The following is a 16,179-nucleotide window of genomic DNA, read 5'->3' on the forward strand; positions in this document are numbered from 1 at the left end:
ATTAATAACAAAGACCTGGAGGCACACAAGGGCATAACCGAAAAGCAAGGCAGAGAAGCCATTGAATGTTTCTACTGTTTTGTCAGTGTTGCACATCTCAAGTGTACTCTCAGAGCATTTGAATTCCAAACGGGAAAAGAAATTGAAATGCAACTCAGTGGAATGTAATTCTGAATTCCTGCTGTTTTTAGTGTTAAATACAAGAGCGACTTGTTCTGCTTCATTCTTTTGGGGAAGGTGTTGATGAGATATACCTAATTCCAGAATTCACTCGATTCTAAAAATGCCCTGAGATGCCTGCCCTGTGAGAATAGCTACAGCGTAATTTGGAATTGGTGTAGCCAAAGCTTCATACCAAACCATATGTGTGGTGGTTGTGTGTTTTGTTGTTGTTTTATTTTTTTTTTTTTAAATAGCTATGTAGTAGTGAAGTGCTGAGTGGACAGGAGGCGTAATTATCATATCCTCGTGTGTTAGTGACAAAATAAGTTGTTATTTGGATTACTATAGAATAATTTGCAAACATATTTCACTCCTCAAAAACCCAAATTAAACAGCTAAAAAAAAAAGTTAATCCTCATCAAATATACCTGCCTTGCATATCTTGTTCCCATTCAGTATTTTACCCTTATGTGTTTTTAAGCTGTAAGCACATCAAAATGCTGATTGCCTCTTAGTGCATCTAAACCTCAGTGCAAAAGACGTGAATCGAAGTTGTGGCATTTGGAACCTGCAGTGGCAAGAATGGTTACTACAAATAATACTAACATTTGGCTTGCTCTTCTTTTCATGATATGTCTGTTGTTTTTTAGAGGTTTTTTTTTAGTTCCTTAATTAATTTTGGAGGGAAAGTGAAATGTTGTGTTTTTCAGGTTGGATAAATCACAATGCTGAGTTTGGTCTGATTTTTTTTCCAGTTAGCTAGAGAGAAGCATGTTTTTCTGTGGAAAATGTAGCTGTTTGGATGTATTTGAATTATTTGAAATTTTATTTATATACTTTCCACCTGTTGAGACATGTTTGTGGTGTTCTTTTAGTTTTTCTTCACGATTCAAGACGCTGTTTTGAAACTTCATATTTGGCATACTCTGAGGTATTGACAGACTGCTGCCTCGACTAGGAAAAACAATCATGGGCATTTAAAAAAAACATTCTTGGTGCTGTCTCTCCCTTCTTCACTTTGAAGATTCACCAAGAGTTTAATTATGTAAAGTCAGTATGCTGCTATTTTAGAAGTCCCAGTTATGTTTAAAGATAGTGTGCATTCAATTCCATATCCGTCAGTGTTTTGTTCGTTCAGGGGAGGGATGATAGAAAATTTCCTGTGCAAGACAGCAAGCTTGTGTAAATGTCCATGTAACGTGAATATTTCTTTTCAGGACTGCAGTTTAATATTTAATACCTGTTTATTACAGCATTAGATATCCTTAAAAACAAACAAACAAAAACACAAAACACAACTGTTACTTGCAGTTGTAGTAGAATCATAATCTAGGAAATAAAAACAAATATGCAAGCTGCTCAGTGATAGCAGAGAGAGTAATACATAAAAGTAGTTTTCTTTTTTCAAGTAATTAAATACTATCTGATAAGAGATTATAATGCCACTGTTTTCCCAGCAACATCATCCCTGCAAATCAACTTGTTCTGAATGGGCTGTCACAAAGCAAGGTGGAAAATCAGTGAAGAAATGAGCTGTAATTGCAGATGGTTCTCCAAAGGAGGGTTTAGCCCTAAGTGGGGTCTGAGTAAAGCTCCTCTCCTAAGGCTGAGGCTATACTTGTATGCATACATGCACAGATTCATATAATGAACACATCAGAAATTGTTTTGTTTTTCTTTCCACAAGTTGTTCATTATAGTACAGGCGTGGGGATTTAGAGTTGTGATGTTATCAATACATTTCACTGGAGAGGCAGAAAAAGCAGTAGCTCAGGAGGCATGGAAGGGAAGGAAGCTTCATAATTGACCAGTGTTGGAAATGTTTCCATCATAACATTTCAGAACATACAATTGGAAAGCAGGAGATCAAGATTCTTGCTCTTGTTACCTGCTTGTTGTATGAGTTGACCAAATTCTTTCTCCTGTGGGGTCTCTTCTCTGTAAAGCCCTCAGAGCGGGCCATGCTACAATGGGATGCAAAGTTCTTGTCTGGAGCTGCAGTGAAACAGTAGCTCAAACAGGTAATGGGGAATGGTTGAAGTTGTGCAAGATGCACTAGTTAGCTGTGCGATGGGAGGTGGACCGTGTGTGCACAGTTCTGTGTTAAAGGCCCTAAGGCACTAAAGGCACTTCTGTCCTGTGAAATCTTCTGCAGTGTCCCCATTAGCTTGTGGAAGTCCTACATTTGAGAAGCTAGGAAAAAATACAACTCCTTATGCAATATACTATCCCAGTCTTAGGAGAGGAGCTTTACAGAAAGCTCATGTTTTGATACAGCCTCCCTTGGGAATATAATCTGCCAGCTAGTGTTTCTGTAGCCTCACGCCTGTGAAATTTGGCTAGGACTGCTTTGCACTGCAATGAATCGATTCAGTTTGCAACTTCAGTGGAGTCGTCTTTGTCACGTGGACCTAATCTTTGAATTTGTTTTTGAAAACGTGTCACCTGTTGCATCTCCCGCATGGTCTCTTGAAGGGATTCTGCTTTGCCTTCTCGGGGTCCTTCAATTCATCCCCCCCGTGACTTTCTTCTGCAGTCATATCTGCAAGCCACAGCCTCCTAATTCTAGAGAAGGTAATACTGCAATTCTTGCTGCACCCAGCCCCCTTCCTGCCCAGAGCCATTCTAGCCCTCCCTAACCATTTCGGCACTTTTCTCATCCATGTCCCATATATTTCAGTCCTATCAGAAACTTTGGTGGCATATTACTCCTCTTGCCTTTGTTATCCTTTTCCAAGATTTTACCTCAACATCCTTTGCTGTGATATCACTCCAGTTCCCAAGGCCTAGTGCCCCAAACCTTGCTGTTCATTTCCAACTTCTTTCTACTTTCCCCGTAGATATCTCATCGGTGTGCTTGGTGGGGTTAATAGTTGGTGAATGCACTGTCCATCATATTAAAAGCACAACCACAATTATTGATGTGTGCACGTGACTGCGCATTTTGAGGGCAGATAACTATACATTTTTCAAAAAGGTGTGGATTTTCTCAAGTGAGGTTGTGTTACCAAAAGATTGATCTAAATAAGGGAATGACTGCTCAAAACAGAGACTGCTTCTCTCAGGGCTTTGGTCTACTTGGTGTTGTGTCTACTTGTGATGCACTTGAGTATTCTGACAGAGATTTGGGTTTTGTTCTATTTTTCTGTTGGTTTGCTGCTTTGCTCTCAATTCACCGTACAGCTTGTTAGTTTGTAGCCTGTCATAATCTGAGGCCATGCTAATACCACATGTTGGGTTTGGAAGGAGCGTCCTCTAGGAGAGGAACACGGAGAGGTTGGGGCTGTTTCACTCACCTCATTGCAGTTGCAGTCAATCTCCTGCAGAATTTCTTTCTGCCTGGAGGTTACATTTATCATCTCCCCCTATCATAATTTCAGTATTTTAAAATAATTAATAAAGATGTCTGGTAAAGGCCAAAAACCTAATGGTAAATTCCTTTTACATAGGGTATGTGGATATAATTAAAGAAAAACATTCTCCAGAGCCAGGAAGTCAGAAATGAGGCCTTACTTTATGGTATCTGAAGGTAACATCAGGGAGAGCTATTAAACACATGCCCAATTTATAGTTTTCTGTGCAGAATCTGATATATTACACCATGCTGTGTTCTTCATATGTTTATGAAGGTGTTGGTGTTTCATTCGTTTAATGTAGCTCTGCTCTTATCTACAAACTTCATCCTCATTAGTTTTATACCTGAACATGCTTATCTGATTGAGTCTATGTTAAAACCAAAAAGCGTCTGTGGTTAGATGAACTATAACTCATTTGTGTAGTTGTCATAACTTCGTAGCATTTATTTACCCCCATCTGTTGTGTCTTCCCTGAGTTAATTTGGGATTTGATTTGCAATGATAGCAATATAGCTGATTTGAGGTGAAAAGAAGGAGAAGTAATACCAGGCTGTGTCCAGGAACATCCCTGGTAAAACCTTAAATATCTGGATACCTAGACATACTTGTATTACTCCTACCTGTACAGATAAGCTTCCAAGTGTGAACTGGTTCCTGCCAAGGTTCCTTTCTATTCCTCGAAAGGGAATTTGATTTTTTTTCCAGCAAAATTAGATCTGATAAGATAAGCTATTTATAAAGTTAAATGTTTTAGAAGTGCTTGTAAATGTACATAGAAAATCCTTCCAAGAATGTTACCAGACCCCAAGAGGAGGCAATTATGTTCAATATTGTTGTTCAATATGCCTTGTGAGAGCAAATGTTACTGAATTAACCTCGTCTTGTGGATAGTTTCCAGTTTCTTATTTCTGTGAGCCTTAGGATATGCTTGCGACGAAAGAGAAGGTGAAGATTGTGTCAGTTCAGTAAGGAAAAAAACAGCAGAAAAGACTCAGGGTGAATACTGTCAGGTAGGAGATCAGAGGACATCAGGCTTGGGACTTGGAGAGGAGCACAGTGCTTAGTGGAGACTCGCTCTTGTGGAGCAGGTGGCACTGAGTGATCTAGTATTTGCTGCTAGAAGATGCATGTGAGCCCTCATCTTTGTGTTTTCGCTCCTAATTCAGTGCACACATAGAAAAATCTTAGTTTTAGCAGACCAAGAGGAGCCTAAAAATACAGGCAGCCTCCCAGAAATCTTCATATGATGGTCATATGACTAATGATAAAAGCAAAAGTCATCCATAGAATTTAGGTTCTCCAAAACTTTGAGACACAAATGTCGGTGTCAGACCCTGAAAGAGCATCCAAAGATTGCAGTAGGTATACCTTGACAACCTTCTTAGCTAATTAAAAATGAAGAAGTCGGCATCTAGTTAATACCTTTCAGTCTTGGCTAGGTGGCTGTTTAGTAAAGGATGCTAGTGCTTTCTTGTGTTGAAGTACGTATCACCAAAATTAGCACTTTTTATCTATTGAACATGCAGATGTTTACCTTGATATGGTTTAAGCATGTGAAGGGCATCGACTGAATGGTCCCACCAGGCAATTAAAGGTTAGCCTTAAGAAACTCTTTTTTTTTATTTATTACTTGCTGTTCAAACTGCTCTGGTGATTTTGTTCTGAAAAATATTTATTTTGATTCCAAGGTATTGCTCTAGTGTACATGAGAGGAAAAAAACTGCTTTCCTGTCCTGTTATCATCTCATGAGTTCTGCAAATAAATGGCCCTGTTCACACTTCTCAGCGTATACAATATGTTTTGTGGCCATTGCTGAAGCGTGGTTCTGTATATTAACAGAAATGTATACCTGCTTGTGTAATACAGTCACATTTTACCTAAAAATGCTGCATTCTGGTTTCCATCTCCATTAGGACCCGTCATAAACTGTGTTATGAAGATTGCAGAATGAATTGCAATATTGCAGGCCTGATTACCTGTTTCCAATAGAAATGACAACTGCAATTTACCTGAAATGTTTACTCTGGGTAGTGGAAAAACTTGAATTTGCTAAGAGATATCTCCTTCAGAAGTCTGTCCCAGCCTCTCCTAGCGTCAAAGGGAAAGCTTAAGAACCCCCGCAAATGCTGGATAGTGCGAAAAGCAAATAGAAGAGGGATGCAGATATTTAGGGGGAATGTTATATCTCTCCTTGTATTCTTCTCAATGCTGACTTAATTACTTGGGGTCTGGATTTGCTTTTACTGCTTTCTGCTCCCCCCCTACTCAGTCCATACAACTAAGAAAGTAAAGCAGAAGCAGCAGTTGGCTAAATTGTTTGCTTCTGACCAGTACAAATGCTCTCACAGTTAAAGGATTTGAATGAGATGAATTCAGCTGAGTATCTGAGACTGCAAGATATACATTCTGTCTGGAGATGTGGCAGAGATCCCAGGCTGAGCTGGGATCATGGAGGGTTTTCCTCCATGAGCTCTCAAAGTGGAATCAAGGAGACCTGGTAATACAGGAGCCCTCAACACTATTTTATGGTTGTTTTTCAAAGTCGAACCACATTTCACTAACCTGTTTTCCTAAGAATTCTATTTGGGGGCTATGGAGTAAAAGTATCCTATCTGTATTAATCCAGTGCCACCTGCTGAGCCAGCAACTGCATTATTCAGTGTCTTTTCTGATAGCAGAGGCATGCTGACACTGATAATCTGACCTCGGTATAAAAGCTACCGCCTTTGAAGACATGTTTCTGGAAATGTGTGAGGTGCTTTCTGTTTTTTTTCAAGTTGTGTTGGATAAAATGTGTGCCCTCTCCTGCAGCTCAGAACTTCTACTTTGCTAGAACAGCACCATGATCGCGAGTAGCATCAAGAGAAATTGGGGCTTATTTTACTTATTACTTTTTTCCCAATACTTAAGTGCAATTAAAATGCTGTTTACTATAGGTTACGCTCCAGCCCCCACCCCCACCCTTCTTAATTGTTTACTTGGAGCTCAGAGAATACAGTTCATTGTTAGGAAGAAAGAGAATAATTCAGACAACTTGGCCAATCAGGGTACAGCTTGTTTTAATTTTTGTACTGCCTCTATTGTGTGGAAAATATGACTTTTATAAGCATGATAGTGCAACCATGAAATGAGAGTTTTTGAAAACGTTACATCCATAAAATGAGAGGGTTTCAGCAATCGATTATGTCCTCTAAGAGCAAAGTATAAAGTCAGTTGCTGCAATCTTCTTCAGTGTATGCTGCGCAAATACTGCGACCAGAAGTCTACGTGAAAGGCACATTATTTGCAAAGTCAAGCAGTCAGAAGCTAGAAAATGCTGGATTTATGGCTGTTTGTGCAAATGTAATTCTTCCCTCTTGTATGTGCTTTCTGCACGCTGAATGAGGCAGGAGTCCCAGAGAAAAATAGTATGCAATCACGTAATCAGATACTTAATCACAATGCATACACATAAGGGGCGGAATTAAGGTTGTGCGTGCAGCCGTAAATCTGACATTCCCTGCCTCTCAGGTACTTGATGTTGAAAGAATTTCATTTAAGTTGCAACATTTGTTGGTTTTAGGTACGATTTCCTGACTTTAGAGAGGAAAAGGCTAAAACACAGTACGCAACTGTTAAGGTTGGATGAAACTCTTTAACGATGGAAGTTCAGGGTAAGGGGCTGAACTTCACAGCTGGCCCAATTCTCAAGTAACACAGCACGAGCTACTAGGGATTCAAGCAGTGCAGTGCTGGGGACGTTAGCTGTGCTTCCCCAGCAATTAGCCCACTGCAAGGGCAAGCACTCTACCTGCGTTTTGGACCTTCTGCCTTCAGCATTGCAACACAAATCATTGCGAAAGGAGTTGTAGGGATTAACTGCGGAGGCTGGCAAGAGGCAAAAATTGTCTCTGTGCAGTGGGGATTAATTGCTAGATTCAGGTATTGTGGCCACGGGGAAAGCCAAATTCAAGCTGTTTTCCTTCTGGGTCAAGAGAAGTGGAATGATTTCATGTGATGGGGAGTAAAAAAAATCCGTTGGCCTAAGGAATGCTTTTATTCTGCTATGTTTTATCAAGAGCCTACTACAAACAGCACAAATTTGAGAGATCTTCAAAGATAAATCCACAAGATGGATTAATAATGGGAAATGCAAGGGAGTTAAAGTATTCTGGAGTAATGTCATCTGCTAAATTTGAAATGGTGTGCCCATGCTGAGTCTCCTACAGTACATTAGGATTTTTGGAAAAGAATAGGTGGTTGTAAGAAGTTATCAGCTCAATTTATCTTCAGTAAATAGCCTGTCAAACCTGATGGATAATTGTTCGTGAGTGTAGCAACCGTCTTGCACAAAATAGCCCACCCCCGAACCAAAACAACCTATAGCTCTCCAAATACTCCTGCCAGCAGCGAACTGCTTTGGGGAAGGCTTTGTGAGCTGAGCTCGGTGCAGCTCCCTTGTCGCCCCGCTGCCTTGACAGCTCCATCACCACGCCGAGCTCCGCTGTTGGAGCGCAAGTGGGATTTGTGCACGCAGCCCTGTTTTTGGGTCAGAAAGCTCGCGGTGAAGTGAGCAGATTCTTGCCCTTCGACCCCTTGCTTTTTAATACATCACCTAAGTTCTGTAGCTCTCATGTGGAACCGCACTGATCAGAAGTGTAATGTGAAACTGATTTTGCAAAACAATAAATTGCAGAGAGCTTGAGGAAGCAGGTGGTTTTAGTTAGTAAATTGCATATAAAATACAAAACATCAGTAAATGGAAGTCTTGGCCCCAGGAGAGGAGAAGCCGTGTGTTTAGCCCACTTGCTTTCCCTGTTGTGGTGATTGGTTTAAGCTCGCTTGCCTTTGGCCCCGAAGGGGGCTGTTCTAGCAGCCTGGAATAGCCGGCGAACAGCAGAAGTCCAGTCACAACCTTCCTGTCTGCGTTTGCTGAGCGCTGTAAATAGTAAGTTACAGCAGCAAGGAATCCGAGCTCCACATGGGAATACCTCCCGTACGGGGATTTCCCAAGTCGCTGGATGTGGCTGCTCTGTGGACCCCGGCAGTCAGAGGGGTCGTGCGGACCCCGCGAGGCCGCGCGGCGCTTCTGCTCTGCGTGACCTGGTGTCGCTCTGAAAGACGAGCGAAATCATGCAAAGAAAAAAAATATCCTTCCTTTGCAAAGCGGCATAGCTTTCCATGAGGCTCAGACGAGCTGCAGTAAGATAATTTAGTTGGTACTGAATTAATCTCACCAATTTGATGCATGTGGTAAGGATGATGGTTGCTTCAATCCTTACAGTACCAAGATGCATAAATGTAAACTGTGTTTGCTGAGCTGAGCTCTCTTTAATGTTGACTTCTAGCTGTGTTGCTGCTAAACTCGTGCCCAGATCCAAGACTGCAGACGCTCACACACAATTAATCTCACAAATTTATGAATGCCAGAGCATGGAGCAAAATGAAAACAACTGGAGGAATGTATAAGGGGAATAATTGGACTGTATCCAGATGTGCATGTGTAAAACATCACCGATTGACTCCTCCCCCATATCCTGTCTGAAGAAAGGAATTTTTTTCAAAAATAAACTGGGGTTATTTGAAAGAAGTTGTGGTGTCTGAATGAAATCTAATAGGCAGGATTAGTGGCAATTAGGTACATTCTTTGCCGCTTGTTTTTTTGGTTTTGTTTTTTAACTCTTTGCATCGCTGAATTTAACAGATCCCTTGCCAGTCTCAGTGTTACAGCTGGAGCTTTTGCTTACACATATTTGAGCTGCAGGACTGAAAAAAAAAATAACAAAGATTGTATGAGTGTGCATGTTATGCCTTGCAAATCTGATGAGTAGCAGTGGGCATTTGTTGTCTGTTGGGGTATTTTCATAGTGAAGGCTGGTTAAGACGCAGAGGAACACTTTGGAAATTTTGTAGACAGAAACTTTGCTAAATCAAAAAAAGCGCCCCATCCCCATGTTATATTTGCAGATTGGAAGAGAGGTGAAGTTTACACAGATTTTGTTAAGCTGCTGCCTTTCGGTGAAAGGACTGTCATCGTGTGTGCAGTCGGGACCAGAGCCTTTCCTGGCAGCCACCACTGAACGCGTTCGGACAGACCTATGATTGCAGTGGGGCTGGGAAAGGAGAAGAGTGGAAGGCAAGGAGAGAAGTCTAGAGTGGAAAGAAATCAACTTTCTTTACTGCTTTGCTGATTAAAAATCTGTCGTGCCCCTGATTATTTTAATACGCTTTATGTTCTTCCTCTTTAACACGTTGCATTGCCCACCTTTAATTACTTGAGTGCTTTCTCAGCACCAACTTTTCCTAGACATTTTGTAACACTTATTTTTCTCCCCAAATTAAGATAGCAGGAACCTTGGCTGAGTTTCACAAAACACCCTCACAGGCTTGCTCTACTGTCTCGTGTTTACTTTGGTTCTACACCCAAATAGGTTGAGAAAAAGAAAGAAATAGCACTGAATCTTCTTAAAAGCTGCAATTGATACTTACTGTGGGGAAGACTCGTAATGTTCTGATTCTTTTTCTAGTCCTTGCTCACACAGCAATATCCCTGAATCCAAGGACACAAAAATAAAATAAAAACAAAACAAAAAACTGTGGGGTTTGGACCACGAGACTCTAGCCACCTCCCTCCACAAAAGCCTTTATCACAGAGGCACTCTGTGCCGATTTCTTTTCACAAAATCTCGTTTTGGATTTCAACCTTCATTTTAGCTCTGCTTAAAATGGAGCTGAAGCAGTCTTACAGTTTGGCTTCTGTTGAAGGGATGGGTTAGAAGTTGGACTTTTTGTGTTTCGAGGAGTTTAGATTTTTTTTTTTCTTTTTTTCCTAATGGAAAAGGACAGTCTAAACTGTCCAGGCGGGCTCGTATTGTTGCCAGAGATGTAAAATTCTTGCACTTAAACTGAATGAACACAGAGGCATGATACTGTTTTTACACCAGGTATAAAATTGCCAGACACAAATCTGATTTAACAGAATATGTTTTTGAACTTAGTGTCAAAATGTTTCCACTAGAATACAGAGAAAGATATTTTTGAGAAACAGCAATAGTCCTTGGATAAAGAGCCCCAGAGATTCATCTGAAAATGCTTTATAGTTGGAAAGACTCTTTTAAAAAAAAAATAAAAAAATTAAAAAATCAGGATTGCTGCAGCTCGTCATGTCGATTCGCTGAAGTTGCAGCAGCTGTTGAGGTGAGATGGAGTTGCCTTGGCAACAGCACATATTGTATAACAGTACCACACCACCATCAAACCCGCGAGGTGAGAAGTAGTTTAAAAGCGTTACTAAAATTTTATGATACGTCTGCTACGTTTTCAACCTTGTGGTTGGCTGAGTTTACCCAGCTTAGCCTTCTTGGAGCCCAGAAAGCTCAGCTGCTGAATAGTACTTGGTGAAGAGAGGGGGGAGAAAACCCAATCTATGTGTGTTTTTTTTTTTTTTTTCAGTTGTAGTTAAGCTGTTTCTAACTCTTTTTGTTAATTGTGCCCATGCTCATATGCAGTTACTGCTGGATGTAAATGCATTTCTCTCTCCCTACCTTCTTGTTACAAGAAGAGTGACTTTCTGTCACTGCTTTGTGACGAAAACAGTAGGAATTTCAAAAAATCTATCAAAGCGTTGCAGAGAAAGTCCCAAAAACTGGCCTGGATCTGTGGTTGAATTTCAAATGTGGGCAAAATCCTTAGGGCGTTCAAGTGGTGAGCTTTCTGTATCTGTGGCAACACCAAGGTACTGTGCTTTCTTTTGCTTTGCTTTCTTTCACAGAACGGTTAAGGTCGGAAGGGACCTCTGGAAGTCATCTGGTCCAACCCCTCTGCTCGAGCAGGGACACCAGTCCTTTGTGCTTTCCACAGCTGCTTAAGTTAAGGGAGTATATAATCACTTCCAACCACATGATTCACAAGGGGTATGTGTTTGAGTGCCCCACCCTCTATATCATACTTTCAGCTGCAGAACTTCAGATCCATTATTTTACCACTCTAGTGGCCTCCAAAAGATCTTTAAGCCTCTTTTCAGCTTTTCTTTGCTAACAAGCACGTGTTGGTGATTAGCTATGTAAATTTGTCACCTACCTACACCGCTATTTCACTGCTTCTTGATTAGCTTTATCCGACAGAGATTCAGATCACTTTGAGTCTTAGTTTTGGCTGTGGTAGTTAGATGGCTTTTATTAGAAAGCAGATTAAAAACAGTGGCTAGGTTATTTCATAGTTCTAACCTTAGAAGTTCGCGTGTATTTGGTGGGGGGAGGATATGCAGACACAACCAACCAAAAAGTTGGTGTGAACCTGAAGCAGAGGGAGGGAAAAAAAGAAGCAAGAGGAGCAAGTGTTGTGAAAACCCCACAAATCAGAACCACCTGGTCGTAGTAGCGAGTCCCATGTAACATAAAGAAGAGCTAACTTCACTTGCAACGTCCAAAAACAAACCTGCGAGATGCTGCCCAAAGCACTAGTTAATAATTATTGCACACAGCTTGGAGCCAGCCCAGATTCTACAGGGCTGTTGGATCCTCTCATGGGTTTATGCATACCATAGTGATTATTGAATGATTTTTCAAGGGCTATTGTATGCTCTTACTCCTGGGATTTGGTGCCTCTAGTGTTGAGCTGTGGAACTGTTTAACAAAGCTGCATCGACAGTAAGTATGGCAGCATTTCTGCTCTCTAGCGATCTCTTGGGCGCTCTAAGTTCAGTTGGCGTAAGCGTGCCGTACAGATCTGAATACAATGGTTTCTTGTGCCTGGGAGCTGATCTAGCTGCAGAATGCTTTGTGAAAGCCATTCATAGTGTGCTTAGAGTTGTTGGAGTCACCTACTGCTGTTTTGGAGAATCAGGAGGCATTCAAAAGGCATCTCACCTGCTCAGCTCCGTTTCCCGTTTACTGCACTTGGAGCAAGAGCAGTTGGGTTGTGCCTTTATCATGTAACACTGCTCACTGCGCAAACTTACAGCCATGCTGGGTCTGAAAGCACTGTTAGCACAGCTGCACAGGTACTCATGCTGCTGAGCTTATTGAAAATCAGGGCTCTCTCACCTGGGTGCGGCCCTTGGAAAGAGACCTGTCCTGCTTCCAGATTCGTGCTCAATATCTGTGCTGTGCAGAATAATAACTTCTTCTGTGTCCTTTGCACAGGTGATGCTGTATTTCCTTTTGCAGTATTGGTCAGTCTAGCAGAGGATGTTTGATGTTAGTGTCGTGCAGGATGTAGAGGAGCCACTTCTGTCAGGTCTGTCTGGAGGAAATGAGCAGTGTTTGTGGCATCATTGCAGGGATTTGGTCCCAGGTGCTGACCCTTGCAGAGTGAAAGTTCTCATAACAACAGTCTTTCCTCACAAAGAACTAGGTACGATGCTAGCTCCTCCACCACAACGTGCCTCTGCTGTGTGGGAGCCCGTTTCAGTTTTCTTGGCAATAGCAAACTGCTGACGTTCCATGGGCAGGTACCATGACAGGCTGTAGGGCTGTGCCTTGTATTTAGCCTCTACCTGGGAGTGCCCTGTGGTGTTTCTTGGACGGAATTAAACCCTGCAGAAGGCTCACTGGGCAAAAGTAGCAGAGGATCCTTTAGTAAATTCACTCCTACTGGATCAAGAGAGAGACTGAGGTTTTCTAGAGAGCTGCTGGAAATACTTTTTTTTCTAGAGATTTGCAAAGTAGCAACCAGGAGGGTTTTTTCCTGTGTGCACGTAGTTTTGGACTCAACCCCATGACACAGTGTGTGTTGTCTGCGGTCTCTTGCCAGAACTCCTCATGAAAACTCCTCTGCTAGGGAGAAATGGGGGCCAGGACGCTTGCTTAGCAGGTTGGTGAGAGGTACAGACAGCCCCCACAACAAAAGTAATAAATAAACAAAGAGGAGTTGCTAGTAAATAAGCATATCCTGAGGGTTGTCTCTTCCCCTCAGCATTACAGTTGTTTATTCTTCGGGCTTTTGAAAACTAGGAAGAAGAAATTGAAATAATAGTGATGAGGGAGGAATCTTTCCTTACAGAGGACTTTCAAACCTCTGATACCATGTAGAACAAGCCCTACTTTGTTCCTAGCAGATGCAATTTTGTTTTGTAGTTGCATAGCTTGACAGTTCATAATTTATTTGAGTGTGGCTGTGTGGAGGCAAGTCTTAAAGACAGTATCAGTTTGTAAATAATCCTCATTTTCCTAACATGATACGGTTGTGCAGCCTTTGAAATAGGGTCTAGCTGCAACATCTGAGAAAAGAGCACGTTACTGGAAGACTGCCAGATGACCTCCAAGCTTTCTGTCAAGGTGACGAGGATTGTTAGCCCTTGGGGCACGAGCTGTTGTAAGTATTTTTACAGTACCAATTTGAAATATTCCACAGATCCCTAGATGCTCCTACAATACAAGTGATGATAATGGTCTTTTTACTACTCTTTGAGTTCAGCAGTAGATTGAAATTACCTGAATTTCTCAGATTTGCCCACCTTCTGCTTCCATTGTGGCATAGACCCGTACATTTTGGTGTGTATTTTTACCAGTAAGTAGAATACACTAGGTTCTACCAAGACATCCCTCCTTATTAACCACAAGTAGCAGAACTAATAACTGCAGCATTTGGGGCTGAAACGTTTTCTAATTGCGCATTTTAGTTACTTGGATGAACAATTACCTCACTAACTTATCAAATCTTCCAGTGATTTTAGTAATAATTTGATTCTTGGAAGCTATTTTCTATTAGCTGAGGCAAGCAAATTTTTACCTTGGCACTTGGAGCAAAGCGTATGAACCAGAGAAAAAGCTATTAGGAAGAGGATCAGAAAACCGAGGAGTACATCAGGCTGTTAGATGTCACAAAGATGCCTGTGTTCTGTGCAGGAGTTGTCATGCTCTGTGGCTGGAGGCTGGTGTGGGTGGGTATAGAGTCTGTCTGCAAGAATTTTGGCTATCTGGTTTCTGGGAATCCTGAATAAGTGGCCATGGCCCTTCTTTGCCAATTAGGGAAGGTTTTCATAGGGGTAAATGAAAATTTCCGGGAAAGCTTTGTCACGTAGCGCCTTAGCTGAAACACATCCATTTTTCTGATTGTTAGAATGTGGGGCTTCAGCAAGATTAAAATGCTGAAGCATGAACAGAAAGAAGTCACTGAAGTGTGAATTGTTGTACACGTTGGTTGAAGTGAAATGGACAGCCTTTTCCTGGCCATGAAGTCACTTAACAAACCAGAGAGGCTGGAGCTGTTTTGAGGGTTATAAAAAACATCAGCATTAGAGTTGTCCATGACTCTAATCTGCAAATAAGGGTTGTACAACCAGGAATGTTCTTGGGTGATTTAGTAGTGTGGGAGTTATCGCTGCAGATGAGACTGGACACAGAATCTTCTTTACTTTTTAATGCAGTTTCTAGCCTATCCTCAGCTATTGATAAAGGTCATAAAAACAGAAAAAAAACCTTCCCAGGATGTGAGTAGCTTTTATGTATTTTGAGAGACATATTCCATGTGCTAATCCATGATTCTAACCATGTCTAATGTCCTGTCTGTTTATCAGAAAACTTTCCTACTTTTAACTCTATTAGCAAGCTAACAAGTGAGAATTCAAGCCAGGGTAGTGGTTTAAACACTTTGCAAGAATAGTCCTGTAACTAAGAAATAGGATGAGCTGTGAAAAACTGTGATTCAGTTCATACTTCTTCCACTGTTTATCTCATCATTGGTAAGATCGCTGCAAAGAGGTACTGCCACTGTAAAATGAGACTTCACTCTGTAACTTTGTTGTCTGTTAGATGCAAACAGAACTTGACCATAATGACAAAGCTAAGGGAAAAAAAGCACTCCACTTTAGACAACAGGCATTTGCCAGCATTTTGAAATGTAGCAATTCCTATCCTGAATCAGATCAGCATTTTATCTGCATGCATCGTGTTTGTCTGTGAAAGCAGCAAGTGCCAGATGCTGCAGAGGAGCTAAATCAAAAGGAATACTACAGTCCCCACAGCAGACAGTTGGGTAGCGTTTGGCTCACTCCGTGGTTTTATGGAGCTTTATTTTCCTTGCATTATTTCCTCTTTTCTTATCTAATGCAACTGTGGGCTCCAGAGTGATTCCAGGAATCCTTTCTGCTGAATTCTTAGTCTCAAGGATGCTTGGCATCAGTAGTGTCCATAGCTTAAGTATGTGCTTTGTTTAAAGAAACTTCTGTTTATCAGCTTTCACAGAGGAAATGCAAAAGTCAGTCCCTTGTTTGATTTCATCTTCTGTTTATGCTGGAGCAAGCAACATTCACAAACACAGAAAACGAATTACAAAGCTTCAGAATGGTAGCTGGGTGCTTGGAGGGATAGGTAGAGCCCTACACCGCTGAATGCAGTAGTGTTTGGTTTAGATTAACACAACACATTAATCTCCCTTTGATCACAAACTGATCTATAAAACATTGTGCATCTTCCCTTTAAGAGTTCAGTTGAATAGTTCATGTTCCTAGAGGGCACTTAGTCTATTATTAGTGCATGAGGGCAAAACCTACATGTTGCCTAAGCATTTAAATACCGGTTTTAATGCTGTTGAGCATTTTAATGCTCAACAATGGGTTAAGAATACTGCACATTTCTGGTAACGCTAGAAGCCGTAATGGGTGGAGTACGGCGATGGGCGTTTTGCTGTAGCTGGCCTGCCTAACCCCTTACTGTACAGCTGAAATACGAAAGACTCAAG

The 16,179-nt window shown here is 41.4% G+C and overlaps 1 protein-coding gene across 4 annotated transcripts in view; it reads left to right on the forward strand.

The window, feature by feature from the left end:
* DNM3 (dynamin 3) overlaps positions 1-16,179 on the forward strand; it is a gene marked incomplete at its 5' end in the record, with an annotated part of 185,864 nt that overhangs the window by 78,723 nt on the left and 90,962 nt on the right. The gene's annotated exons all lie outside the window — the stretch shown is intronic.

Source organism: Netta rufina (genome assembly GCF_964035555.1).
Source record: "Netta rufina genome assembly, chromosome: 8".
NCBI lineage: Eukaryota > Metazoa > Chordata > Aves > Anseriformes > Anatidae > Netta > Netta rufina.